Genomic DNA, 12,087 nt, shown 5'->3' with positions numbered 1-12,087 from the left:
TTTTTTTGTATATTTTGGAGATCAGATCTCTGTCTGATGTGGGGTTAGTGAAGATCTTTTCCCATTCTGTAGGCTGTCTTTTTGTTTTGTTGACCGTGTCCTTTGTTTTACAGAAGCTTTTTAGTTTCAGGAGGTCCCATTTATTAATTGTTTCTCTCAGTGTCCATGCTGCCAGGGTTATATTTAGGAAGTGGTTCCCTGTGCCAGTGTGTTCAAGTATACTTCCCACCAAAAATGTATTTTTTGAGATTAAGAACTGTAGGGAAGAAGTTATCTGGGATAGTATAGTCCATTGGTCCCAGTGTGCTATTAGAATCCACCTGGCACACAGAACTCAATAGTTTTAAATGGTTGCCCAGTTATCAGCTAGGATTGAGAACTCCTCAGAGTAACCCATTTAGAGTGTGGACCAGGTACCTCAGCTTCATCATGTGTCACCTAGAAGAGGTGAGAACTTCAGGTGTCACTCAGACCATCTCTGATTTATAGAACCTGCATTTTAACAAGGAACCAAGTGGCCTGTCTTTACATTAAAGTAAAAGGCACCACTGGGAATAATACTATAGATTTCCTCCATTGCCAGAAGAGAATCAGTTTGCTAAGCCAGTGTCCAGATCATCCCGTTCTTGCCTGGCCCTAGAGAGAAGGTTTTTCTGCACTAAGACTGTGTTTAACAGAACATTTACAGTTCTGACTATGGTTCAACCGTAAGTAGCTGTTTGCTTCTCAGTTAACTTTTCTGAATCTCACTGTCATCATTTGATAGTGACATAGTTCATGACTTAAAGTATATGAATTGTATAGCACCTTGTCTGTGTGTAAAAGTTATGGTCCCTCTCGCCTCTCCTTCAGCCTTTTACTGGCAAATGTGTATAGTAGTCCTGTTTCTCAGAAGGGCCCCTTCTTAAATCATAGTATCATCTCTTTAGATTCCTCTCCACTTAACCTGTCTCTCAGATATTTAACTGTACACACAGAGGTTTTCCCTACAAAACACCTTCTACCAAATGTTTATTATTGCCAAGAAGGGTCATAAGAGGAGGAACTGCAGGAGCTGACAAGTTTAGTGGACTCAGGATTCAAGTGTTTTGAAGAAGAGAACTGATGAAGACAGTTTTGTGAATTCCGGGTAGCTGATCACATGTTTAAGAAAAGGGAGTTTGTGGGTTTTAGATTTTGATCTTGAGAGAAAAAGAATTACCTGGCAGGGAAGGTACCATGATCGTGAAGATGATTGCATTTTGGATGAAATTCATTGCATTTCCAATGTGTTGACCCCTGCAAATTCACGAAATTGAGGAAACTTGTCTGTGTAATTTGTGAATGAAGAAATTGCATATACATACCCCCATTCACCCGAATCAAGCTCTCAGGTGCTTTTATTTGAAGTTTATCATGCTGGCCTGGAGAGATGGCTCAGCAGTTATGAATGCTCACTCTTGTAGATGACCTGGGTCTGTTTCTCAGCATTCATTTGATGGCTTAGAGCTGTCCCATCCTTAAACAGTTCCAGAGGATCCAGCTGTTTCTTCTAGCTTCCATGGGTATCAGACACGCCCATGTAGTGCATTTACATACATTCAGGCAAAACACTCAAATAAGATTTAGCATGATAATTATCAACTGACCAGTGAGTGTTGCCTTCTTCCTGAACAAGGAATCAGCACAATGAGAGGAAGTTCAGGGAATTGTTCTAGGGACCCTAGGACAGATAGCAGGGAGTTGGCATTGGAAGTGACACAGGAGTAGGAAATAGGAAAGGCCCATTTGTATTTAGTCATGCAGATCTTAAGGACCGAGAGGAAAGGTAGGATTTCTAGCTCAAATCTCACAGTACCAGTGACTGTAAGCTTCTCTCTGTAAGGTAGGCTGACCTGCAGGTGCTTCTCTGCGATATGCTGACTCTTAACATCTGTGTACAGTATAAGTATAATTACATACATGTTATAGATAAAAAACAGATGCCTAGAAGGGTTGTCCTAAGTCACTGTGCCAATAGGCCGTAGAGCTGGTTTGACATGTTGAATAGCAGTGTGAGTCAAGAAACAACTGTAAAAGCTAAATTGAAACAGCCAGTATGTACCAATTAAGGGGAAAAATGATGGTTTTGTCTATATTGATTTTTGGATAGAACTGTTAATTTAAATATATCATAATATTCAACATGTTAGCGTGTCTCAGAGAGACTTTTTGAATATTACAGAATGATCATTTGGGATGTTTCTTTTGTGCTCTGAAGCTAATTAAGAGGTTTTTTTTTTTTTTTTTTTTTTTTTTTTTTGTTTTTGTTTTAAGTGCCAAAGCTTGTGAAACCTTGGTTGGGCTTAGTGAAGCGCCAGTTTGAACTGAGTATCACAACACACTAATTTGTTGATGGTTATCATTTGTCATATTTAGTCACAATAAGCATTGTAATCATGGCTGCTGTTCCACTCAAATCCAGATGCAAATGATTATCAATTATTGCACAAAACAAATTTCATCTTCTTAGAGAGTTCTAAGTTCCAGCTGGAAGAACCCCAAGTTTGTAGTTAGAAAACTTGGGTTCCAGGCCATTTTGTTATTTACTGCCTATGAGCCCTTGGGCATGTCATTTAACCTCAACCAGTCTGAACTGAGATTTCCCTGATCAACCTGAAGGAAACATAGTTGTTCCTCGGTGTCTGCAGGGATTGGTGTCAGGATCCACTCAGTCACCCAAATCTGCTCACCTGTCTAACATAAATGAAGTGGGTTTTTTTTTTCAGTAACGCATATGCATATACCTGCATACTTAAAAAAATTTCTTTATAAATTTACAAATCCAATGTCAGTGCTGTGTAAATAATTGTTATTCTGTGTTGTTTAGGGAGTGTTGACAAGAAAAAAAGTGTATGCTGTGTTCAATACAGAAAGTTCCCTCTGCTGCTCCCTGAATGTTTTCATTTGTGGTCAGATGAATCCACAGATGCTGAAGTTAAGGGTATGGGGCGGGGTTAGGGGGTGGAGCTTAATGTGACCTGTTCACCAGGACTGTTTCCAGTAAGATGTTTCACAGCAAGCCCTTCCTTTTTGCAGCTCTGTAACCACAGGAAAGGCACCATAAGCCTGTTTTGGCTTTCCTATGTGTGTTGTTTGAGTAGGTGCAGGTAAGGAGGGCACATACCAGGAATCCCAACCTGTACTGGTCAGACCTGCCCTCCCACCCCTTTTGGGGTGTGGAAGTGTTTTATATATAGCTGAAGCATTGTTTCTCATTATCTTTGTTGTTCTCTGGCAAGGTTGCCCCATTAAGGAACAGGGACTATGCAGGTCATTTTGCATATAATAATACATTAATCCTTAAAACAAGTAGATGGTGATATCATTTAAAAGGTGAAGAATTTGAGGCTGAGAGGCTGATCACAGATAGTTGTGATACAACTATGATTCTCTCCTCTTGTAACTCTCTTGTACAAATTATGACATGTCAGACTAAGGTGTGGTTCTGTTATGCCATGTACAAACCGTTGGTGTAAAGGAATGTAATGACTATTAAATTACATTCTGTGTGAGTGTATACACATCCATGAATGCGCAAACATGCTTTCCAGTTGTGTCCATGTATACACATGTCCCTGTGTGTGTGCAGGCATGTAGGTTGAAGTCAAAGGTTGCATTAGATGTTGTTGTTGATCACTTTCCACCTTAGTTTTTAAGATAAGATCTTACTAGACCTAAACTTTGATGATTTGGCTGGCTGGCCAGTGAGCTTCAGGGATTCTCCTGTCTCTGTCTCCTCAGCCCTGAGGTTACGGATGTGTGCTGCTCTCAGCTTTTATGTGGGTGGTAGAATTCAAGTCCTCATTCTTTGTACAGCAGGCACCTTACCAACCAAGCCACCTCCTTAGCCTCCAAGAAATTATATTCTTCATTGACACATTAAAGAAGGGGAGAATGGCACGACAGTTACTGTTACTGTTAATTCTCCACCCTGATTATACTTCTTTTTAATCTTGTGGTAAAATGACATTATGTAGAAAGCAGTGTGGTGTGTACTGAGCATATTGTCTGTTGCAGTAAAAAGTGCTTTTGTGATTATTTGAGTTACCAGTTGAACTAGCTGCTTTTCCAAGGGATGCCATTTTTAGTTGAAAGAACAACCCATAGACCATGAGTACTGAGGCTTGGGGGCATGGCAGACATTTTATTAAAAGAGGATGCTTGTTATTTGAGGGAAAATAGTGACAGTATTTTGAGTTTTCAAGGAAACATTAAAATTTTGGAAAATTGCTGGGTGATGGTGGTGCACGCCTTAAATCCCAGCACTCAGGAAGCAGAGGTAGGCAGATAGATCTCAGTGAGTTCTAGGACAGCCTGGTCTACAGAGTGAGTTCCAGGACACCCAGAACTGTAACATAGAGAAAGCCTGCCTTGAAAAAACAAAAATTTTTTTTTTTTTTGAAAATTACCCACAGGTGTGCTTTATTGATCTCTTAGGCACTCCTCAACCAGTCAAGTTGATAATCAGGATTAATTTACGCTTTCCTATTCCACTTTCAGCCATATTCGCCTGTTTTTCTTGGCCTTTGTTTTAATTTATTGCATGGCTTATGTTAATTTTTTTATATGTCCTTCTCCCTTAATAGTCGAAGTTCCTTGAGACAAGAATCCACGGGGCAATTTGTTGTTTGCCTCCTTTTTTTTTTTTTTTTGTTTGTTGAGGTTGTTTTTTGTAGTTTAGGTTAGCCTTGAACTTGTGGCTCTTGTACCTCCACATCCTGTGTGCTGGGATTACAGGTATATATCATCACACACAACTATTATTTGCATAGAACTACACATATTTTTTAAAAAGTTCCATAGGAATACTGATTCAAGAGGCCACTAAACTGGTGAGACCAAGCTTAGAATGTTGTGAATTAGTCATATAAGATAAAGAGGGCTATTAATATCAAAGTGATAAGGTGTGGTTGTAGGCAGTTAACCCTGGCCTTAAGAAAGCCATGGAGGTACATTTTGATGACCATGTTGCTGGACCAACCAAGAGACTGTTATTAGAGGAATTCAGGCATGAGGTAACCCAGTCCTAAGTTAAGGAGATTGTTTTTGCTGTACATCATAAAGCATTTAATTTGAGGAGTACTTTGAAAATCAGGAATATCCCAATAGTTGTAGTATCTAGTGTGTTGTATGTAGGCTGAATGTCCAATAAGGGCTTTATGTGTGTTACCTGCTACAGTGGGGTTTATCTTAAGCTTCAGTAATATCAGGCTTGTTTACTTCAGCTTTAGCGTCCTGTATAATGTATTGCTTTCAAAATCATTTTAGTTGAGTAAAAATTTACATATTACTAACTTTTTTATTTATTCTTTTAAAGATTTATTGTGAGCTGGACAGTGGTGGCGCACGCCTTTAATACCAGCACTTGGGAGGCAGTCGCAGGCAGATCTCTGTGAGTTCAAGGCCGCCCTGAGCAACACAGAGAAACCCTGTCTCAAAAAATAAAATAAAAAACTTATTGTAGGTTTTTTTGTTTTGTTTTATGTATGTGGGTGTTTTGTCTGCGTGTATGTCTGTGCAGGCAATGCCTTTGGAAGCCAGAAGAGGTTGTTGGAACACTTGTAGCTAGAGTATCAGTTGTGAGCTGCCATCAAAGCTACATTCTCTGGAAGAAGAGCTGGTATTCTTAATTGATGAGCCATCTCTCCAGCCTCAAGATTAACTTCTTAAAGTGGGAAATTCGTTGGCATATAGCAGATTCTCGGTGTCAAGCACTAGCAGTGCTTCCATATCACCTGACATTTTCCATGACCCAGTGGAAATCTGACCCTCTATTTCTCTTTAGCAACCACCAGTCCATTTTCTGTTTCTAGGATATTGACTCTGTTTTTTATATTTCATGCCTTTTTGTGTCTGACTTTCTCCAGCAATGGATGAGAAGCTGCTAGATGGCCCACATGGGTGTGCCTAATAACGGCCCTTGTTTATAGAAGTCACACTTTATTTATCACTGATGTGCTGGTTACAGTTGCAAGAAGTGCTGGGGAGCAGTGTGTCCAGAATTTGCTTGGGTACCCGGTCTATGGTTTATGGTACTTGGAAGTGAAATGGCTGGGTCATGTGATAGGTCTTCATTTAACTTCCCAAGAAACTGGCAAACTGTCTTCCCTAACAGCTGATTTTTTTTTTTTTTACATCCCTACCTGGAATGATCAAGGGTTTATCAATTTGTTATTAATGAAGAAAACTAAGGTGGGGAAGGTAAAGAGAACAATGTATGTGTAGCCTTTTGAGTTTATTAGAGCTCTGTATTTCAGATTTTGTCTGATGGACTTATTAAATATTTATTTGCCATCACTTCAGCACTAAGAATGAAATTTAGCTTAGGGAAATGTATCTAATCCACTTAAGTGCTGTGCAGACTAAGAAGTGAAGACCAGAGTAGTGAAGGAAGGGAAATATAAATAGCCTATGAAGTTCCTTGAGGGCAAAGGACCTACTTATCTGTACACCTCAGCATTTAATAAAGTGATTAGCATGCCAGGGGATGTTTTGGGGGCATTGAATGCAGTAATATAACAAGAGGGTGTAGTGAATGAACCACTAAAGGAAAGGGTTAGGCTTCCTTTCTCACACCAGAACAGACTTTGTCACAGTAAGTTGTGACAAATGTGTCTACCAAGGAAGCTTAGCAGAGACTTGAGTGCTGAGGTGGATATGCTGGGGCTCTTCATATAGGGGTATGCTGCCCCTAAATTCAGGTTCTCAGTAGGAAAGCAAGCTTCAGCTGATAGGAGCCATTATGACTGGTTCTGAACTAGAACTCTGCCCAGATCTAAGTTCTTAGACATCAAGCTCCTTCGAAGGGTAACAGTGGGGCTTGCTGTGTCCTTCTGTACATAGATGCATTTCTAGGCTTTGTGAAGAAAAAGAAGTAACAGAGTAGAGAACCGGCAGACACTGGAGCATTAAATGGACCTGGATATGTAATACTGTGGAGAAAATTTATAGTCTTTTCTGAGTTCGTTTCCTTACTATAGAATGATGTATCACAGAGTTTTAGTGAGGGAATATATTGAAACATTAAATACAAAGTTTATCCTGTACTAGTCAGTAACTTTTAATATTTTACTCATTTCACATGTAGCAGTCTGGGTGTAATCAGGAGAGAGAGACTGCTGGAATTTGGACAGGATTGGCTTATGTTAATAAAGGTAAACTCGAAAGAATGGGACACATAGTAGTAGTTATAATATGCTATTATGATTGATACATGATAAAACATAAATTAGTATAACTTTTATATGATAGCACCCACTTATGAAGTAGGACACCTAAAGAGCTGGCTCCTCCAATGGCTTCCCCACTTTTCACCTCTCCAGACCAGATCTGGACTTTGTTGGAGAGGGCATGGCCATAATTCTAGATTACAGAGAACAAAGTCTCATACTGAATTGCCAGTTTACCCTCCAGGATGCTGGAGAATTCAAGGGGAGCTGAATTCCCAGAGGTCTTTCTGCTGTGTAACAGCCTGCAGAAGGCTCCTGGGGAAGCTTCCAACTATTGGCTGCCCTGTGTCACAGGAGCTGGAAGGAAGGGGAACTGCTTTTCCTATAGAACTGCTAGGACCTGGAAGCAAGACCTTTTCCTCCTAAAGTGTCTCCGCTGTGCCCTCTACTGACAAAGTTCCACATCATGCATGCTAGAAAAGCAAAATTAAAGAGCCCAGGCGAAAAGGCAGTTTGGAGATAGACATCTTTGCAGATGCACACATATCATTAAAACTGAAGATGATGGGATTCCAAGGGACATTTAAAAAAATGCAAAGAAGGTGGATCCTTATGTGCTTGTAGAGAGGTGTTCTCAGGGTGGAACCAAGACCTAGACATGAGGTGAGGACCTTAGAACCATCAGAGTAAACTTAAGGTGAATCTTTATGACCCTTGATTTTTACCATGGATTCTTGGGCACAACACTAAAAGCACAGAATAAAGAAGAAACCGTTTGACTTTATGAAAATTAAAAATTTTAGCTGGATGTAGTACCTCCTGCCTGTAATGTCAGTACTTAGGAGGCTGAAGCAGAATTGTCACATTTTAGGTCAGCAGGGCTACATAGCAAGATCCTATCTTAAAAAGCAAACTAAAAATGCAGAGACTTAAACTCTAATGTGTCAATGGACACTAATAATGGAATGAAGGGCAACTTACTGGTGGAAAAAATATTTGCAGCCTGGTAGTGGAGGCAGAGGCAGGCAGATCTCTCAGTTTGAGGCCAGATTGGCCTACAGGGCAAATTCCAGGATAGGCAGGTAAACTCAAGAGAAGCCCTGTAAAAAAGGAGGAGGAGAAAACTATATATTGGTATCTAAACACAAGATGAGCAATAGCATCTAATAACAAAATAATCTTCAGCAGCCCAGTTAAGCAAAATAATTTAATATACTGTCAGGATAGTTCTGTAAACATATCTAAATGACCAGTAATGACATGGAAAGATGCTCAGGTCACTAATCATAAGAAAAAGAAAGTTAAAGCAATCATTAGATGCTATTTCACACCCACAGGATAACTGTTAATAAAGAAAAAAGGACAAAATAACCAAGTGTCTGTAAGGATGGGGAGAAATTAGAGTCCTTCTGTATTACTGCTGATAGGAATGGAAGGTGGATGGCACGGGTGCTAGACATGGTGGTAACTCAAAGTTTAGAGTCACCACTCGAGTGTAAACCCAGCTGAGCGGGAGGCAGGTAGTGAGTGGGTGCTTGTCCTTCTAGATGCTTCGCAGCTTTACTACAGTGGTCAAAGGTAGAAGCATCACTATTTCTTATCAAGTTTTTAACATCTTCTATGAAACTGAGTGGTCATTTGGCACGATTTCTGAGGAACTGGTGTAAGAAGGCGCTAAGAGAAAGGTTAGTTGACTGAAGACCTGGTAAGTAAGCTGTGGAGTGCACGTTCACTTGTCACGTAATTTCTCCTCTGAGTCATTGATCAGCTGTAGAAACTGCAACAAGGGAGTCATTCTTTTGAGCATCTCTGTGCCAGGTAAACTTGTCCTGTGTTACCTGACCATCACTGCTGTGTGTGGTAGGCATTCTCTCTTATGTAGTCGAGAAACTGAGGTGTGCTTCCTTGCTAGCATCACGCAGTTAGAAAGCAATATATTCAGTATTTGAAAACGTATCTTTCTGACTCCCAAAGCCCACACCTTTCCTGCTGCATGGAAGCAGGACTTGGATGTGAGGTCAGTGGTCAATATGATTTGAGAACAGAGAATTCTAATTTCCCTAGCAGGGCCTTTTACTTGATACCCGATTCTTTGAAAGGTAAAATAGAGAACATCTCTCAACCTCTTAGCCTACTCATCTCTAAAAGAAAGGGGTTGATTTATGTTTTAGATCTCATGGCTTATTGAAGAGATGGGCTCTGAGGAGCTAATACAGTCTCCTTTCAGGTTTGATATGGTTTAATTAGAAACCAGGTGTTTCTAATTAAAGCAAACAAATAGTGAAATCATCAAGGTCAGGGTGTGTGTGAGTGTGACAAAGAACTGTCATCCATTGTGACCAGTAGGTGCAGTGAGCTGTATTTTGTAATGGCAAGAAGGTTTATGTAATGGCTTTAGCAGTTAGCAATTGAACCTTGAACTGGAAGCATGCTAGACCTACCAGATCTACACCCCTCAGAGTCTTCACCTTATCTCTAAGTACTTTGAACCCTGCGGTTTGGGAACAGAGTGATACCATGATTGCTTAGCAGCCTCACTTCTATTAGAGGTGTTTGCTGTCGGGATTCATATGCAGCTTACGCTCATGTTCAGTGCCTGTGGTATTTACTTCATTCTCTGTTTAAACTAGAGCCAATACTTGAAAAGAAGCAACTTGCAGTGAGCAAAGTAATGAAATGACTGGAGGAATTGCCCCTAGTACTTGTGGCATAAATCATTTCTACTTCCATTGTTCCAAATATATGCAAGGCAGTGATTTCAATTCAAACATATGACTGGTGGAGAAGAGGCCAGTTCCTACCTTCTTTTGTTTCCTTTCTTCTCCTAAGGCACAAATTTTGTTTTATTCTTACTATTCTTCCTCTTCCATTTTGTGAAATTGGTTTGATTTTGTTAGTAGTGGTGGTGTTAAACTGGGTCCATTTGTGTCTCTTCTAAGTTTTGACACCAGATGTCTTGGGGAGGGGGCAGTAAGCAGACTGCTGACATGACCACTCCATTATTAGGGAAGATTTTGTTGTAGATATGAGAGGGAGGGGGAAAAACAGACAGAGGCATTTGGAAGAGTCCAGAACAGAGTGTAAGGGAATCAGACTAGACATGGCCAGTGCTTGGAAAGTGGGAGAGCAGAAGAGAATAGTGGATATAGCAAGAGTTAGAGAATAAGAGAGAGTGAGTGCAGGATATAGAGAATAGGTGATCATAAGGAGTGTGAGTAGCTGGGGTGAGGGATGGACCAGGATACGCTAAGGGGGGGTTGAGATGGGTAACAAGTACTTGTAGCTAGGGACTAAGAGAGCCTGCGGGTGGAATGGGCTTTGCTATGCAGCCACAGGTCTATGTCAGTGGAGCCATGCACCCCTTCTAGCAGTAAGGGAAGAACCAGTTTCACAAGTTCCTGAGGAATACTGGGTTTTCTCTAACCACTAGAAATCTTCCGGTAGTTCAGTGTGTGCTCATTTATTGATGTCTGGACAACTTGAGACCTAACAGGGGCTTAGCTTTTGAACATTTTTCACTGATTAGTTTATCTTATTGTATATTTATTGTTTCTGCCTCTGTTCCCACCCAGCCTTCATCAGTGATCCTGACCAGGATGGCATGCTTTCATGATAATATTTAGATTGGTAAAGCATGACCTGTTGAGTACATAAGGCAGGAGGATGTGCAGTGTGGTGTCCCCCTTGGCTCCTGGGAGACTTAGCTTTAGTGCTGTATGGACTGCTGCTTGGGGGTCTGTTTCACAATTGTAATTGTGAACCAGAAGCAGGACCTTTGAAGGTCAGCATTGGTAAGTGCTCTTAGCACTCCTTAGTTGTATTTAAAGTTGCTTTATTGGTTCCTCCCATGCAGTATTTGTGGCAAGATGTTTTTGTACATATATGAACTAATTCAGCGCTAATACCGATAATTTTCAGAAAGTAGGGTGGGTTTTTTTCCCCCAGATTAAATCGTGTATACACTGTTCTGCCTGCAGGCCAGAAGAGGGCACCAGATCTCATTATAGATGGCTGTGAGCCACCATGTGGTTGCTGGGAACTGGCGACCTCTGGAAGAGCAGCCAGTGCTCTTAACCTCTGAGCCATCTCTCGAGTCCTAGAAAGCAGTTTTTAAAAAGTGTCTTTAAAAACCGTTGTCTCAAGAACAAGAGTGTGGTAGAACACTTGCTTGGCATGCATGGAGCCTTGGGCTGGGTCCCTCATTTTTGGGACAAAGGCAGAAACTGATCAGTACTCAAACAAAACCCAACCATACTGCTGTCTATTCGGCATGCACCAATCTGTCAGTTTTATTTGGGGTTTTTTCCTAAATAAGAAACTAGGGATACTAGGCTGTTGTGCCTGTCCCTCATTCAAAAAGAACCCCATGGTTCTAAATAGCTTTATCCACACTACATGTGATCATCAGGACTGTACTGTCAATAGCAAGGACACTGGTGCCTTGATGGTCAGATAACCATTGCTGGTTCATCCTTGCTCCACAATGGAAGGTTCTTCTGTTTGAGTGGATCTTTCAAACACAGGTGTGTCAGCGAAGATGGAAAAGCAGGTGGCATTTGTCTTGCTGTGTCACTCCTCGGTGTCCACTAGCACACTCCACATCTATTATGGTTTTGCTTACTTATGGACCTTTTGTTGCTTTTTCACATGTTCACACAGGTTTAGTCGCTGACCTCAGTAGCTAATGAGCATTTCTGTGGTAGTGATTACACACACTGCTTAAAACTCAACATTGGGCCAGCAAGGTATCTTAAGTGAGTAAAGTGCATGCCATGCAAGCCAAATTATATGAGCTTAGATCATTCTTAGAGATTTGCCTTTATTTATTTATTTTTTTTGCTTTTTTTTATTAAGAAAGAAAAAAAAATTTCCACCTCCTCCCAGCCTCCCACTCCTC

The 12,087-nt window shown here is 40.7% G+C and overlaps 1 protein-coding gene and 1 pseudogene across 13 annotated transcripts in view; both read left to right on the top strand.

Moving 5' to 3' along the window:
• The window catches only part of Rbfox2 (RNA binding fox-1 homolog 2), a 241,572-nt gene that overhangs the window by 64,695 nt on the left and 164,790 nt on the right, over positions 1-12,087 (top strand). The window lies entirely within an intron of this gene.
• Positions 1,194-1,345, top strand: LOC113456759 (annotated as a pseudogene).

This window comes from Microtus ochrogaster, chromosome 15, assembly GCF_000317375.1.
Source record: "Microtus ochrogaster isolate Prairie Vole_2 chromosome 15, MicOch1.0, whole genome shotgun sequence".
Taxonomy (NCBI): domain Eukaryota; kingdom Metazoa; phylum Chordata; class Mammalia; order Rodentia; family Cricetidae; genus Microtus; species Microtus ochrogaster.
The sequence above is the reverse complement of the archived record's forward strand: the minus strand, read 5'-3'. Positions and strand labels throughout refer to the sequence as shown.